Consider the following 15,558-nt stretch of genomic DNA (forward strand, 5'->3'; position numbering starts at 1 on the left):
CCAGTTATGAAGGCAGCTTATAATCAGTGAGGACAGCTTAAACTACCAAGGGACAAGGCAAAGTGAGAGGCAAGGAGTCTATTCTAAGATTAATCCACAACTCTAATGGAATGCTAGCAAAAAGTCGAGGATTACTTAAATATTTAAAAGATGTAACTGAAAGCGCAGCGTGTTAGAAGAAGACCTTTCTGGAAGACAGTCTGCTCTCCAACCTAACCTTTTCACCATTAGGAATCTAGTAAGCAAACATGTAGAAAGCCAGTCACAGCAGCATTGTAAGTAGAGAACATGGCGTCTGCCCATTCAGGCTGCCATCACCCAATGCCTCAGTGTGGATAATTTATAAACAGACACATATCACTTACTTTTCTGGGAGCCGAGAAGCCCAAGGTAAAGGCATGGGAAGACCTGGTGTCTGCTAAAGGCTTGCTTTCTGCTTGATAGACAGCACCTTGTTTGTCTCCATGTTGTAGAGAGGCTAACACTGTCCTGAAGTAGCTAAATGGGTGAGGGAGGTCCCTGGAGTCTAACCCCTTTCCCTAGGACTTCAGCACTTCTGAAATGCCCACTCTGTAATTTTGCCACATTGGGTATCAGGTTCTAACATATGAACAGGAAAGAACACATCCATTCATGTAATAGCACTCAGGAAATAAACTATATATTCTGTAGCCCTCTGGGTAAGTTAAAGCATGGCAGGTTAAAAGCTGCACTTTTTAAAATTAAGAAAAAAGTAGAAATATGTTAACATAGAATAATTGAAAGGAAAATAAAATTGGGACCCGTTCAGCAGTCAGTACTTTGTGACCCACTTTCTTTTATTAGTGCTTCTTTTTTTTAAAGGTTTATTTATTATGGACACAATGTTCCACCTGCATGTACACCTCCATGCCAGAAGAGGGCACCAAGTCTCATTACAGATGGTTGTGAGCCACCATGTGGTTGCTGGGAATTGAACGCAGGTCCTCTGAAAGAGCAGTCAGTGTTCTTAACCTCTCAGCCATCTCTCCAGCCCCCTAATTAGTGCTTTCTTTTCACCATCATCCTGGTATGAAGCATCTGATCTATCTACCAATATTTCAGAGACTATCTCTAAAAGATAAAGAATCTTAAAATTTTTTTATCAAATACATTACACCCACAAAACCATCATGAGTTCTGTGGCCATGCAACACTCAGAGTCTAAGTCCTCCAGTCCTTAGTTCCACACTCTCTCAGCAGTTTGACTTATGAAGGCAGGCATAGAGATTGGGTTATAATCCTTACATCTTCCTTTTAAGTCATAATTTCCCTTTCCTAACTCTTCTATTTCATTCAGTTTATTAATTGGAAAACTTAAGTTACTTGCCCCGAGTATACTCCCTCCATGCTCACCATAAATAAGTAGATTTAGAGTCTTGAGAGGATTTATTTTTGCTTAGTGTTCATTTTTTCCTTCCTTCCTTCCTTCCTTCCTTCCTTCCTTCCTTCCTTCCTTCCTTCCTTCCTTCCTTCCTTCCTTCCTCCTCTCTTTCTTCCTTTCTTTTTTATTTCTCTTCTCTCTTTTTTATTGAGTTTTATTGAGCTCTACATGTTTCTCTGCTCCCTTCCCTACCTCTCCCCTCCCCCGTTCAACCCTCCCCCAAAATCCCTATGATCTTTTTCTGGCAAGCTAACTTCTTAGGCAGTAGCGACCCCTTCCATCAGTGACATGTAAGTACGATTGTTTCTTTCTCTAACACTGGTAATTGTTTATGCTCAGTCTGTGCGGTCAGTAGATGCTGGGAATGGTAGTATTGAATTGTTTCTGATTGACTTATGAGCTGGAATATTTTATATAGAGAGAGACAAATGTCCTTCCTCAGTGATTCCCAGTCACCACAGGAAAAACAGAAGAAATTTCTGGTTCTTAATTTTCAAGCTTTCAAAATAATGAGTCAATCCACAAACATTCTCCAAGTATCATCAGCCAGGTTTGGAGGTGTTCAGTATTATTGCAAATTCACCCCCCCCCCCCCCCCCGCCGTCTCCTTCGGCGATCCCTGGCTTTTGCTTAGAAGTCAGCTGGGCATAAAGAGCCCATAGCTTCTGAGTTGATTACGCCAGGCCATTCTTACTTGACAATGTCTAAGGCAGACATGTGACTGGTGCAGACCATAGACCTATAACAGCAGGAAGCCCACAGGAAGCTTCTGAAGAGACACCCACCACCCACTGTGAGGAGCTACCATGGAAGAACGGAATGGCCCAGTAACATATGATGCCTGTGTGTGGAGTGGAACAATTGTCTGTATTCTGTCGATTATATTTTAAGTAATCCCTGATTGGTCAGTAGCCAGGCAGGAAGTATAGGCGGGACAACCAGACAGGAAGTAGAGGTGGGTCAATGAGAACAGGAAAATTCTGGGAAGAGAAAAGCTTGGTACGCAGTCCTGACCCCTGCCACAGAAGAAGCAAGATGTGACGGCCTTGCTGAATAAGGTACCGAGCCACATGGCTAACATAGACAAGAATAATGGGTTAATATAAGTTATAAGAGTTAATAAGAAGCCTGAGCTAGTTTATAATTAATGTAGACTTCTGTGTGATTTCATTGGGACTTAACGATTGTGGGAATGGGGCAAGAGAGAAACCCAGACAACATATGTGCACTTATGTTCTCCAGTACTGAGAACTCAATTGATTGACAGGGATGCCTTGCTGGTACAATACAGACCATCACAACCACACAATACACTCAAACACAAATGTGTATGTTTATACCAAATCTTGCTTTGCAATACAGTCACTTAAATACCAAGAGCAGTTCTACTTCACTGGTGAGGTGATGGATAATTTCTACTTCCCTGCATTTTTCTATAAAGTTTAAATTTTTATGGAGTGATAAATTTTTTAAAATACACTTCCAAGTAATTTTTTTTTTTTTTTTTGGTTTTTCGAGACAGGGTTTCTCTGTAGCTTTGGTGCCCATCCCGGAACTAGCTCTTGTAGACCAGGCTGGCCTCGAACTCCCAGAGATCGGCCTGCCTCTGCCTCCCGAGTGCTGGGATTAAAGGCATGCACCACCACCGCCCGGCTCCAAATAATTCTTAATTATTTTGTGACTTACCATATTTTCCCAAATACATAAGCTCATTAAAAAAGTCCCTTTTTTCCAGGCATGGTGATACATGCCATTTCTGCCAGCACTCGGGGCAGAAGCAGGTGAATCTCTATGAGTTCAAAGCCAGTTTGATCTACACAGTAAAACCCTCTATCAGAAACAAATAAAAGGCTTTTTTTAATAAGTCCTTATCTGTCATACATGATTTTCTCATAGTGTGATCATCAGGCAGGAAATGTTTTACTTCTAGAGTCTAGCAAAATAGCTAGCTCCAGGTTCAGTGAGAAACCCATCTCAAATGTGAGAGACCCATCTCAAATAATAATAAGTAGAGAGTTATAGAGGAAGAGACCCAATGTTTACCTCTGGCTTCCTCACATGCATGAGTGGGCAAGTACACTAGAACACACATGCATACACATCCACTCTCATGCATGCACACACACATATACTCACACACACATACACACATAAACACACATTCACACACACACACATACACACACTCTGTCCATCACATACAAACACAAGCCTTCCAGAATAAAACTTTTCTTTCTGTAGTCATGACTCTGCATGTCAGATCCTGCCAGTCACATAGTGACAAAGGACCCTGAACAACATCGCCTGCCCCACATTCTAATAGCATTAGGATAGTTGCTGTGAAAATTGAATGTAGCAGGTTACTTTGTGCTCCTGGGTTTGGTACTGAAGTTGGAAAATGCCAGAAAGACCTGAGATGGGGGTGTTAAGACTGTTCCCAGAGGATCTAGAGGATGGTATAGAGGAGAATGAGTGGGGGTAGAGAATCAAACCAAGAAATGGTTGGTGGAGTCCAGGCGAACCCGGGCTAATGACTTTGAGACAGAAAAGAGAAAGTACCGATGAATCAGATACTTACTTATGTAGTCTATAGCCTTTGCCTCTCATTCTCTCGGAGCCTGACTAGACTCTTCACATAGCTGTGATATCTCAGCAGGGGCAGGAAAACTGTGAGCAAGCTTTCCTCTGTTCACTGCCAGGTCAGAGCTCTAGGGAGCAATAGCTCACACTCTAGGGCAGCCAGTATGGATGTGTCAAAAAAAACCCAGGCAGGTCAGCTGGAAAAAAGCTGAAGAAAGGAGATTAGATTCTGATTTCCCCCTTTTCTTTCCTCCCTTCAATTCCTCCCAATCACCCTTGCTGCTTTCTCTCAAATTTATGATAATGCTTTTGAGAATATTATTCCTGATATTTCTCCAGGGTATTTTTGACCAACTTGAAAGAATTGTTATAAAACTGAGCTGTAAGAGCTCACTTTTTAAGTTTAACTGTTTATATTTTTTTTAAGTAGAGATGTATATGCATCCAAATAATCAAAATCTCCCTCTCTGCTTTCTCACTGCCCACTTACTTTCTTTAATTCCCTATGAAATTTTATTGTATTTTAATGGGTATGGCTATTCTCGTCAGGTTGCAAAAGCGAATTATTAATAAAAATGAAAATTTCACTCATACATTGTGAAGGAACTTGTGCCTTGATTTATGAAATTTCTGTGAGCTGTAAATTAATCACAATCATCCCAGCTCATTATTCATTATTTGAATGTATATCAAGGTTTTTAGAAGCATTTCAAGACATGGGTAAGAGAAACTGCTGCTTTCAGAAAGGACCTGGGTTCAAAACTAAGGCTGGAATTCATAAGTAGATGATTATCTATTAACTTATATTTCCAATGAACAATTAATTTTCCTGCAGTAATCTTTGAAGTTTCATATATTTGTCATATATTTGTACGGTAAAATCCAAAATGAAAAGGTACGAAATGGCAGGGGATATTTGCTCAGTGTTTAGAAAGAACTAAATATATAATTAATTACAAAATCAGTCTAGTTGAGCAGGAACTTTGAGCTCCAGCTCCACCGGGCAGTTTCTTTTCCCAGTGCCTAGAGCAATATAGAGAAGAAGAGCGGAAGAGGAAGACTAGGTAACATAGAAATCAGAAAATCAGGAAACAACCTTCTGCAAAGGAAAAAGGCCAAGTATTACACATGCGTGTGAATCAACACAAAGTGTTCTTACGCAGCTCTGAGCCTTGTGTGCTCTGATAATATTAGTGAGATAAATTCACCTGACGAATGGCAGTAGGCATTACCTTCTGACTTACAGAGATAGAGATGCAACCTCCACCTCAGGAGGAAAACAGTAGGGCATGGATTCCTGGGCCGTCTGGTAGCCTTAGCATTTCTTCCTTGTCCTACCTTCTGGGTCTCCGTGAAGTGATCCTCACAGATTGACCCTAGAGTATTGTTTTGAAACTTCGGGTAAGAGCTTTCCCATAGAGCTGGCTGTGTGCCCAACTTGGAACAGACTGCCTTGAAGTTTTTTCAGGGGTAAAAGAGGCCTTCCAGAGGCTTCTCTCTAGCAGAAAAACAAACTAACAAACAGACAGACAAAAACCCAAACAAACAAAAACATTAAACATGACCAAACCACTCCCGCCTGAGCCAGTGTGAGTCTGGAGAAGCATACCTGCAACCTGAGGGGGAGGCTGAAACTCTCTCCCCTCCAAACCAGCTACTGGAGCGGCTCCTGAGACTGCTTTGGCTCAAAATGGACTGCTCTTCAGTATCGAGAGGGAGGGGGAGTGGACTAGGGGGAGGAGAAGAGGAGTGGGGATAGGGGGAGGGGAGCGGGGGGAGGGGGCAATATGTGGGAGGAGGGGGAGGGAAATGGGAAACGGGGAGCAGTTGGAAATTTTAATTAAAAAAGAATAAAAAAAAAAGAAAGAAAAAAAAAAGAGAGAGAAAAAAAAAATGCCACCCCAGCAGGTAGAATTGCAAGGGATAGGTCAGTCTGAAAGGGGAAGAGCCCCACAGAAAAAAATTGTTCAGATGCCATTACTTACCAATATTGTTAAGTCAATCCCCTCTCCTGAGATTCCTATCTACTGCTGTGCTACCTCCGAGCTGGGAGTTGGAGTTGATGCTTCAGCCCAAGTCACTGAAACCTTGGAACTAATGTCTTGCCTCATTTGCAGGGCTGAGTATCACGTTTCCAAAGCCCCTACTCTGAATTGATGACCTCAGGCATATCTCAGTGCAAGGAGGGACAGAAGGGATATTTTAATTCTTTTTATACTTTGGTATTTATACATGAGGAGGCTAGGGAATCAGCTCACGTTTGTGAATTTCTTGCCTCATGTACACAAAGCCCTGGGTTTGATCTCCAGCACCACATGCCCTGGCTATTAGCATCATGCATAGCTACAATCCCAGTATTCAGGGGGTAGATGTAGGAGGATCAAGAATTCGGAGTTCTCCTAGGCTTCAAAAAGTTTGAAGGACTGGAGAGATGACTCAGCAGTTAAGAGACCTGATTGTTCTTCTAGAGGACCGGGGTTCAATTCCCAGCACCCACATGGCAGCTCATGACTGTCTGTAACTCCAGTTCCAGGCTACCTGACACCCTTATACATATATACTTGCAAGCAAAACAGCAATCACATTTTTAAAAAAATACTAAAACAAACAAACAAAAACAAGTTTGAGGACAGCCTGGACTACACGAAACCCTGTCTTAAATAAACAAATAACCAGGCATGCTGCTGTACACCTTTAATCCTAGCACTTGGAAAGCTAAGGCAGAAAGATCTGTGTGAGTTCCAGGATAGCCAGGAGTACATAGACAGACTCTGTTTCAAAAATAAACAACCAACTAAGTAGATAGATAGATAAAATCCAGGATAGTCAGGGATACATAGAGAAACTCTGTTTCAAAAATAGTAAACAAGCAAATAATAAAATAAATTTCCATGTGATCTATCTGAGTTCCAAAGTTAAAACTGGAAGAGAGACTATCGAAAATCCCTAGCTCTGTCTTCTCGAGCTGCCTGGCTGGTATGTGGAGTGATTTCTGTGCTGGCCTCACGAGAGAAATGGTTGTTGATTCTCTCACAGGAGACATCTAGAGCAACATAGAGAAGAAGAACGGAAGAGGAAGACTAGGTAACATAGAAACCTGTTACCAGTCAACAGTTCACACTGGGGCTGACAACCAGGCAGGACCTTTATTATCAAGAAACCAAAAGGCTGAAAGGGTTGGTGCAGAAGCAGAAGAATCACCTTAAGTTCAAGGCCAGTCTGAGGAAGAAAGTGAGCTTCAGGCCAGCCAGGGCTTCATAATAATACCCGTCTTTAAAAATAACAACAACGACGAGAACCCCGGAAGATGTGACATTGGCCGGTGCCCCTCTCTGCTCTCTCTTACAATTCCTGCTGTCGCGTGGGTCTGGTAGGGACTTCTTGTGCACTTTGATTAGCTGCCGCAGTGACCGTACGTCCTGGAATTCTTCCTCTTTTCTCAGCATTTATGGCCAAAGCTCTTACTTCTGCTAAGACCAGCATCTACCTCCCACTGACCAGAAGGCCCAGTACCCGGTACCCAGTCTTCCAGGTTCCATACCTTATGTGATTCTTTGTATCAAGGTATGTTCTCCTGGGACATACCTTGAACCTGTTTGTGATGCAGATAAACCTTCCACAACAACTTTAAAATTCAGAGGAATTCCTCAAGAACTTCACTGGCCCCTCTCTAAGATGGGTACCTTCCCACGGCAGTGCTTAGTGAAAATGTCCTTTTTAATCAGATATATTTAAGTATGTATTATAGGAGCAAGTGGTGTTTATGGGGGTCAATTTTATGTGTCGAATATGTAAGGTATATTGTGAGGCTGACAATCTCTAAATGAATTGTGAAAATTTGCATTCTGATTTATGTTTCAGTATTCTGAACCATGCATAAAACACTCTCTTTATATTTGGGCTTTTCTTAATCAGAAATGGCAGGATAACATTTTGGGTCAACACACAAACACCCAATGACATGAAAGTGGGAGAGCACTATTTGGGAGGAAGAAGGAGTTCAGTGGATGAAATTATGGGATGTATATGGTCAAAATGCATTGTAAAAATTACTGAATAAATGAAATGAATTTGTGTGTGTGTGCTGAGTCTCTCTCTCTTTTTTATTGAAAATAGATTATTCTCTCAAATAATACATTCTGACCAGTTTTCTCTCCCTCCATTCCTCCCAGACCCCCTACCAACTCCCCTCCCCGTCATCCACTACCCCTTCAGAAAAAAAAACAGGCCTTCAAGAGACAGCAACTAAACAACAAAACAAAATCCAACAACAAAAGGAAAAAGCTCTCACACTGAAGCTGGACAAAACAACCTAAAAGGAAGAAATGAGTCCTAAGACAACCTGGTGCCGACCTCCGCGGCGCTTACTGCATCAGTTTCTGAGAGTCCATGGGAATTCATGTGAACCCTGCTTAGGTGATTAAGTGGGGCATGTTCTCCTGGTGCCCCCCTTCCCTCTGACTTCTACAATCTTTCTGCCCCTCTTCTTCGGGATTCTCCGAGCTATGAGGAGATGAACTCAATGGAAACGTCCAATTTAGACTCTCTCTCTCCACATAATGTCCTGCTGTGGGTCTCTGCATCCACTCCCATCTGCTGCCAGAGGAAGCCTCTCTGACGACTACTGGATAAGGCACTGATCTTAGGTGTGGTGGTTTGAATAAAATTACCCCCAGAGGCCCACAGGAGGTGGCACTATTAGGAGGTGCGGTCTTGTTGGAGGAGGTGTGGCCTTGTTGGAGGAGGTGTGTCACTGGGGCAGGCTTTGAGGTCCCAGATGCTCAAGCCATGCCCAGTGTGGCATTCTTTTTCTGTTACCTGCGGATCAAGCTGTAGGACTCTCAGCTGCTTCCCCAGCACCACGTCTGTCTGCCTACTGCCATACAGTCCTTCATACGATAATGACTAAACCTCTGAGCTGTAAGCCAGCCCCAATGACATACATTCCTATATATGAGTTGCCAGGTCATGGTGTCTCTTCGCAGCAATAAAACCCTAACTAAGACACTAAGCCTCTGGTTTAACCAGTCTCGGGTTCCTGAGCATCCAAGCAGTCTCCAAGCAGTGGAGTGGGCCTCAAGATAAATCAGACATTGGTTGGCCACTCCCAAAAGTTCTGTTGCCACTGTCCCAGCGCATCTTGCAGGCAGGACAGACTATAAGTCAAAGGTTTGTGGCTAGATTGATGTCCAAGTTTCTGTTTGGTAGCCTGTAGAGTGCCTTCCTACACCAAAGAGAGATCATAGGGATAAAGGCTGCATGCAGGCACCAGCTCGACCTTTCCAGGTTCATCGAGGTGTGAGGATGCTGTCCTTGGCCATGGGACCTCACTGTCAGTGTCCGCATCCCTTTGTCCTAACATCAGCCTGGGATGTTTGGAGATCTTCACAGGACCCCTTACCTAACAGCTCAACCAAATGCAACCCAGTCCTGTCACTGCGAGCCTTGCCTGAACCCTCCACCACTAGGAGTCCTCACCAGGATCACCCTCATAGATGCCAGGGAGTTTGCACTGCACTAGGTTTTTCCACCCCTGAAATGCCTCCTAATTGGAGCTGTCCCTCCTGCACTCTCTCCTCCCATCCCATCCTCCCACACACACCTGATCCCTTCTGCTCCCATTCCCACCTTCCCCGAGTCCACCTGCAAAATCTACCCTATTTCCCCTTCTCCAGGGGATCCATGAAACCCCTCTAGGGATGGGGATTGGAGAGATGGCTCAGTGGTCAAGAGCACTGACTGTTCTTCCAGAGTACGTGGGTTCAATTCCCATCACCCACATGACAGTTTATACCTGTCTGTAACTCCAGTTTCAGGGGACCCGACAACCACAGCAAAATACCAATTCACATACAGTTTTTAGAAAAATTTAAAAAAGAATTGGGCTGGAATTTTGATGGGGATTGCATTGAATCTGTACATTGTTTTTGGTGGGAGCATTATTTTTATTATGTTAACCCCGAAAATCCATGAACATGGGAAATCTTTCCGTCTTCTTATATCTTCTTCAATTTCTTTCTTCAAAACCTTAAAGTTTTTGTTATGTAAATTTTTCACTTGCTGGGTTACAGTTATCCCAAGATATTTTATATTATTTTGAAGCTATTATAAAAGGTCTTGTTTCCCTGAGTTCTTTCTCAGTCCATTTATCATCTGTGTATCAGAGAGCTGCTGAGTTTTTTTGAGTTAATCTAGTATCCAGCCACTTGACTGAAAATGTTTATAAACTATTGGGGTTCCCTCGTGGAATTTTTAGGGTTACTTGTGTATACTATAATACCATCTGCAAATAATGATACCTTGACTTCTTCCTTTCCAATTTTCATGTCCTTAATTTCCTTCAGTTGTCTTATTGTTCTAGCTAAGACTTCAAGTGCTAACTAGAATAGATTTGGAGAGAGTGGACAACTTTGTCTTGTTCCTGATTTTAGTGGAATTGCTTTGAGTTTCTCTCCATTTAATTGAATGTTGGCTATAGGCATGCTGTAAATTGCCTTTATTATGTTTAGGTATGTCCCTTGTATACCTAATGTCCCCAGGACTTTCATTATGAAGGGGTATTGAAGTTTGTCAAAGGCCCCTTCTACATCTAATGAGATGATCATGAGGATTTTTTTCTTTCAGTTTGTTTATATGGTAGATTATATTTACTGATTTTTGTGCATTGAATCATCCCTGCGTCTCTGAGATGAAGCCTACTTATTCATGGTGGATGATCTTTTTGATTTGTTCTTGAATTTGATTTTCAGGTACTTTATTAAGTATTTTTGGATCTATGCTCATAAGGGAAATCAATCTGTAATTCTTTCTTGTTGAATCTTTATGTTGTTTGGTTATCAGGGTAGCTGTGGCCTCATAAAAATGAATTGGGCATGGTTTCTTCTGTTTCTATTTTCTGGAATAATTTGAGGAGTATTGTCGTTAATTCTTCTTTGAAAACCTGGTAGAATTCTGCACTAAAACTATCTGGCATGCAGGCTTTTTTTTTTTTTTTTTTTTTTGGCTTGGGAGACTTTTAGTGACTACTTTTATTTCACTGGGGGTTATAGGTCTGTTTAAACTGATCTTATTTTAACTTTGGTAAGTGGTATCTATCAAGAAAATTGTTCATTTCTTTTAGATTTTCCAATTTTGTGGAGTGTAGGTTTTTAAAGTATGTCCTGATGATTCTATGGGTTTCCTCCGTGTCTGTTATGTCCTGTTATGTCCCCCTTTTCACTTCCAACTTTGTTAATTTGGATGTTCTCTCTCTGCCTTTTAGATAGTTCAGATAAGGGCTTGTCTATTCTCTTGATTTTTCTCAAAGACCCAACTCTTTGCTTAATTGGTTCTTTGGGTTGTTTTCTTTGTTTATATTTTACTGATTTCAGCACCGAGTTTGGTTATTTCCTGCCATCTACTCTTCTTGGGTGGACTTACTTTTTGTTCTAGAGTTTTTTGGTGTGCTAGTAGGTTGCTAGCATGAGATCACTTTAATTTTTTTTTTTTTTAATGTATGCACTTAGTGACATGAAGTTTCCTCTTAACACCACTTTCATTGCGTCCCATATGTTTGGGTATGCTTTGTATTCATTTACATTGCAGCCTATAAAGTATTTAATTTCTTTATTATTTCTGTCTTGACCCATTTTTCATTCTGTAGAGGGTCATTCAGTTCCATGAGTTGCTTTCTGTTGTTTCTGTTGTGGTTGATATCCAGCTTTAAACTGCTATGGTCTGAGAGGATGCATGAAATTAATTCAATTTTCTTGAATCTGTTGAGACTTGCTTTGTGTTGAACATATGGTCAGTTTTTGAGAACTTTCATGAGATGCTGAGAAGACGGTATATTATTTTATGTTTGGATGAAATGTTCTGTAAATGTTTGTTAGGTCCAGTATTTTTCTGTATTGTCTTTGTCTGGATGTGCCGCCCATTGGTGAGAGCAGGAGCTGAAGCCTCCCATTATCAGTGTGTGATGATCAACATGTGATTTAAACTGTAGTTGTGGGTTTTGTTGTTGTGGTTTCAAAACAAAAGTGAGTTTTCTTGTGTTCAGGGATAATTAAAATGTCATATTGTGGATTTTTCCTTTGCTGAGTGAGAATGAAGTGTTCTTCCCATCTCTTTTGATTAATTTTGATTTGAAATCTATTTTGTTAGAAGTTAAAATGTCTTCACCAGTTTTCTTCTTAGGTTCATTTGCTTGGAATATCGTTTCCCAACCTTTTACCTTGAGGTAATGTCTATCCTTGATGTTGAGGTGTGTCTTGGATGCAGCAGAAACATGGATCCTGTTTCTACATTCATTCTGTTGGTCTGTGTCTTTGGGAGGAGGGGATGAGACCATTGATATTGACAGATAAGACTGACCAATGATTGTTGATTCCTGTTATTTTGTGGTTGTTGTTGTTGTTGTTGTTGGTGGTGGTGGTAGTGTGTGTTCCTGTGTATGAGTCCCTTCCTTTGGTTTTGTTGGTGTGAGATTATTTCCTGTGTTTTCATGGGTATAGTTAACCTTCTAGTACCTTCTGTAGGGCTGTGATTTGTAGATAGATATTGTTTAAACTTGGTTTTAGCATGAGATATTTTATTTTCTCCATCTATGATGATTGAATGTGTTGCCGGGTCTGGGCTGGCACTTGTGGTCTATTAGAGTCTCCAGGACATCTATCTGTCCAGACCCTTCTGGCTTTTAGAGTCTCCACTGAGAAATCAGATGCAATTCTAATAGATCTGCCTTTAAGTGTTACTTGGTCTTTCTCCCTTGCAGATTTTAATATTCTTTTGTTACTGTTGTTCTGTATGTTTAGTGTTTTGATTATTATATGGTGAGGAGACTTTCTTTTCTGGTCCAGGGGACTTCTTATTCTGGTCCAGTATATTTGATGGTCTGCAAGCTTCTTCTATCTTTATAGACATCTCATTATTTAGGTTAGAAAAATTTTTCTTCTATGATTTTGTTAAAAAGACTTTCTGGATCTTTGAGCTGGGGATTCTTCTTCTTTCTCTATTCCTATTATTCTTAGTTTTTTTTTTTTTGTTTTTTTTTTTACAGTGTTCCAGGTTTCCTGGATATTTTATGTCAGGAATTTTTTAGATTTAACCTTTTCTTCTACCGTATCTTCAAAGCCCGAGCTTTTCTCTGCCATCTCTTATGTTCTGTTGGTGAAGCTTGCCTTTGAAGTTCCTTTTCAAATTCCTAAATTTTTCATTTCCAGAATTCCCTCAGTTTGTGATTTCTTTATTGCTTCTATTTCCATTTTCAGATCTTGAACAATTTTATTTGTTTCCATCAATTGTTTGTATTTTCTTGGATTTCCTTAAGGAATTTGTTCATTTCCTCCAATTGTTTGGTTGTGTTTTCCTGCTTTCTTTAAGGGATTTATTCATTTCCTCTTTAAGGACCTCTATCATCTTCATTAGGTGGTTTTAACTTTTGTTTTGTTTTTTTGTTTGTTTTGTGTTTCGACGATGCTGGAGTTCAGGGCCCCCTGTGGTAGGATAGCTGGGTTCTAGGGAGCTCATGATTTTCAATAAATGGATGATTATGCAAGAATTAAAATGAGCCAAAAATGGTTGAATGCAATAACTTGGATAAATCTTTAGGGCATTTATGGTGAGTGTAAAAGCCAATCTGAAAAGGCCACATGCTGTATGGTTCTGCTTCTGCAACATTTTCTGCATGGCACAGTTTTGGAGGATAGATTAGTAGTTGCCAGGGGTGATAGATGGGGGAGAGGGAAAAGTGACTTCTTTATTGCATATATATATCACTGGGGTGGGGGTGAGAAGGTAGAAGGCAAATCCCGATGGAAATGGAGTGTCCTATGTGTGAACTGATGAAAACACGTGTAGCAAAACTGTACACGTGAAGCAACAAACATTAATAGATATTGAACTAGAGAAATATGTATATGGTGTATGCTGAACCAGTGCCAGCTTCTTGCTTATGTAGCAAAACAGGGAAACTGGTAGAAAGTATTATCTGTATTGTTTTATAGCTGCCTGGGACTCTACAATTATATCAGTAAAAGTTTGAATTAACAGGCTGTCTAAAGTTATTGATAGGACTTTGTATTTTCTCCTAATATTTCTAATATATATATCTGTCAGCACAGTGTCAAGATAAATTTGTTTTAGGGATTACTTCTGAAAAAGGATAACCATTAGTAAGAAGAGCACATGGGTTCCCAACTAGCACACACTTCTGGTTCTAGTCACCCAAGTCAGCTGTATTAGTGTCATCTTCTTCAGTTACAGAAGCTGAGCTGGGAAGAAAACGGTTGTCTTGCATGTGCTCGGGTGGTAATTTTATGATAACGGCGTGGTGAAGGCCTTTGTTCTTGGAGCTCACGGCCTGCCTGGCATCCCAGAACGCAGCGGAGGTTTCCTTTCAAGTCTATCTGTTCATCTCCTCACTGCTGCAAACCTGTCCTCTCGGCTGCACTCGTCATAAATGATGATGACTATTATTAATACTAATAGCCCCAACAACATTATAGGGCGTAATGCTGCGGCGATTAGCCCGAGAAGTTTAATAGGTGTTATTTTCTTTGGCTTATCCTGAAATGTCTCTTTGCTCCACATGATCTTGCTATTTCTCCTTACTTGTCCCTTGCAATACCCGACCTGTTATTGTGCCTGAAATTACACGGGAAGGCTTTCTCTCCAGGTAAGCTTCTTCCCTTTGGTTTCCTTCCACTGGAGCCTTGTGGTCACTCCGTAAATGCCGTTCAAAGTTATCGTCACGTGGACGTAGGGGCCCTCCCAGGGCAGGACAATCATTGCATCAGCCAGAGCTCACTTGGTGAATTGCCTCAAGTTTTAAGCACCTTAATTGTGAAGGAGTAAAGCACCTTAATTGTGACAACCCTTATTTATTCATTTCTTGAAGACTTTGAAATCCAACTTTAAATGTTGGATTTTTTTAGGGGTGGGGGAGAGGTTGCCAATTTCATTGTTTATGGCAATATTTAACCTAAAAAAGTGTAAAAATCCACTATAAATGTTGACATTTGCCAATACATGTTTATAGCTCTGTCTTCAAGCTTATTGTTATTGTGTGTCACGGATCTAGAACCAGATTAATATCCAAACCTATAAATTTGCAGACACTTAAAGCGGGGAAGGGAATATATGTAAAAGCAAATTAAGCAGCAGTCAGACCCCTCCTCCTCTGATGTCTTTGACATCAAGACCCAGAGTCAAGGAACGTGCAGGAAATGCATCTAAACTGCCAGACACTGCCTCAGGGCCCAGCATGGAAGTGGTCATGGAAATGGCCTCAAACCTCTGCTCCACAATCTTGCTGTGCTAAGCAAGCCCAGAATGGCAGGGGATGTGCTAGAAAGCAAAGCCAAACAAGCAGAGTTTGGGGTGCTGGGCATCTTCTTGCTCGGTGTCATCAGCATAGCAAAGGCAGTGCGTGCAGAGGGGAGAGATCTGGTGTGTTATCTGCAGGAAACAGCGTGCTTCGAGGAGGAAACCTCAGACCCCTCATGCTAGAGATGTGATAAGAGGAACAGAAGTACTTATTCATAAATGTGGCTTCCTGTTCAGGTGGCCGATAGATTCCAGGTGTGGCTTCCGTTTGG

At 41.2% G+C, this 15,558-nt stretch overlaps 1 protein-coding gene across 2 annotated transcripts in view; it reads right to left on the bottom strand.

The window, feature by feature from the left end:
- Positions 1-4,008, bottom strand: part of Rcbtb2 (RCC1 and BTB domain containing protein 2) — a 46,768-nt gene extending 42,760 nt beyond the window's left edge. Inside the window, exon 1 of one of the 2 annotated variants that reach the window (XM_057786372.1) lies at positions 3,981-4,008. The gene's annotated coding sequence lies outside the window, so the exon portion shown is untranslated. The remainder of the gene's footprint in view (positions 1-3,980) is intronic. The other variant, XM_057786371.1, reaches the window with a different exon arrangement.
- Between the last annotated feature and the right edge of the window lie 11,550 nt (positions 4,009-15,558).

The sequence above is a fragment of the Chionomys nivalis genome, chromosome 12 (assembly GCF_950005125.1).
Source record: "Chionomys nivalis chromosome 12, mChiNiv1.1, whole genome shotgun sequence".
NCBI classification, from domain to species: domain Eukaryota; kingdom Metazoa; phylum Chordata; class Mammalia; order Rodentia; family Cricetidae; genus Chionomys; species Chionomys nivalis.